The 1649-nt window shown below is 41.3% G+C and overlaps 1 pseudogene; it reads right to left on the bottom strand.

The window, feature by feature from the left end:
- Window positions 1-839: 839 nt before the first annotated feature.
- On the bottom strand, window positions 840-1649 carry LOC121040656 (ras-related C3 botulinum toxin substrate 1-like; annotated as a pseudogene).

The raw sequence follows: 1649 nt of genomic DNA, 5'->3' as shown, positions 1-1649 counted from the left end.
AAACACTTATTAGCTTTGAATAAAGTAACAAGGGAACAGGAATGCACTTTTACTAATCTAAAAAATAATCTAATGCATTATCAGAAAGATTTTATAATACAAGGAGGCATATTGTTCATTAAGAGGGGGTTCTAAAATAAAAGCTCTAAGTTAGCAACTATGGGAATGACCAGTTCAAAGATAAACTAAATGCCCGATTTTAGGAGGGATGGCAGGTCTAAGAAAAAAATCTTAAAACACTTAGTGATGATACTGACCTCTCATCATTCACTGCATCTGACAGAAACTAACTTTTTAAGATTTTACTCATGACACTTTCACTCAGTTTAATAATAATGCACACAGTGTTGTGTAAATTAACCTCCATATTTTGTAAGAATATTGTCTTGTCCTCTGATGGCCTCCCGTGAAGCACACACCCGCCCCCGTGTGCCCACGACCACAGTGGAGACTTCATCACAGGGAAGGGAGTCAGAGGGTGGTTCCAAATCTCAGCCAAAGCTAATACACTAACTTAAAAAAACAAAAATCTCACTACAAAATAAAAAAGATTGATCCAGAGAGCTGAGTCATTACCCTCGATCCATGAGGACACACAGCACGGTGTTGGGGGTGGACATGGGCTGTGCTAGGTGGCAATTTTCAGAAAGGAGCCTGTATGGCTCTCCTGTCAGACTTAGTTAGCAGGTGTCTGCATTTCCGAACTTGAGAGGCTGCAGTCTCTTCTCAAAGACAAAGGTCTCAAACAGTTTAGTGCTTAAGGTTCGCAGCACAACAGTGCAACTTAGTTCACAAGGTATTTTGGCAACTCTTAATCTGAGCAAGAGTAAGGCCTTTTGAAAAATAAGGCTTTAAGAAAGCTTGCCATTTTAGGGATACATTTTAATGTGAAAATTTGAAGTCTTAAACTTTAAACAAATAAATCCTAAAAATTACTGATTTGTTCAAAATGGTTTTATGGAAAAACTAATCTGTAACAAAACATGGCATTGAGTATGAAGGCTCCACCATATTTGAGCAAAGTGTACAAAGGTTCCGAGGGGGACAGGGCAGGAGAGGGGCCCAGACATTTACAACAGCAGGCATTTTCTTTCCCTCCTCTTGACTGGAGGGGGCCAGAGAACTGCTCGACTAGCTTCATCAAACACTGTCTTGAGGCCTCTCTGCGTGACAGCCAGGCATTCTAGGTATTTTACAGCACCCATCTAACTTCGTTACGGCCAAACCCTGCTGGTAGGTGATGGGAGTCAGCTTCTTGTCTTTCAGTTGCCCAATCCTGTCTTTGTCATCCCTGAGGTCAAGTTTAGTTCCCACCAAGATGATGGGGGTGTTGGGACAGTGGTGTTGCACTTCAGGGTACCACTGTGCTCCAACATTTTCAAATGACACAGGACTCACAAAAGATAAAGCAAATTAAGAATACATCCGTTTGCTGATAGGATAAGGGACATAATCTGTCATAATCTTTTTGTCTAGCTGTATCCCATAAGCCCAGATTCACTGGTTTTCCATCCACCATAACATTGGCAGAATAGTTGTCAAAGACAGTGGGATATATTCTCCAGGAAATGCATTGCTTGTGTAACTGATCAGTAGGTACGTTTTACTACAGCTCTGTAGTGCACCACCACACGTTTGATGGCCTACAT

Source organism: Herpailurus yagouaroundi, unplaced genomic scaffold (genome assembly GCF_014898765.1).
Source record: "Herpailurus yagouaroundi ecotype Mexico unplaced genomic scaffold, PumYag 182, whole genome shotgun sequence".
NCBI classification, from domain to species: Eukaryota; Metazoa; Chordata; class Mammalia; order Carnivora; family Felidae; genus Herpailurus; species Herpailurus yagouaroundi.
The sequence above is the reverse complement of the archived record's forward strand: the minus strand, read 5'-3'. Positions and strand labels throughout refer to the sequence as shown.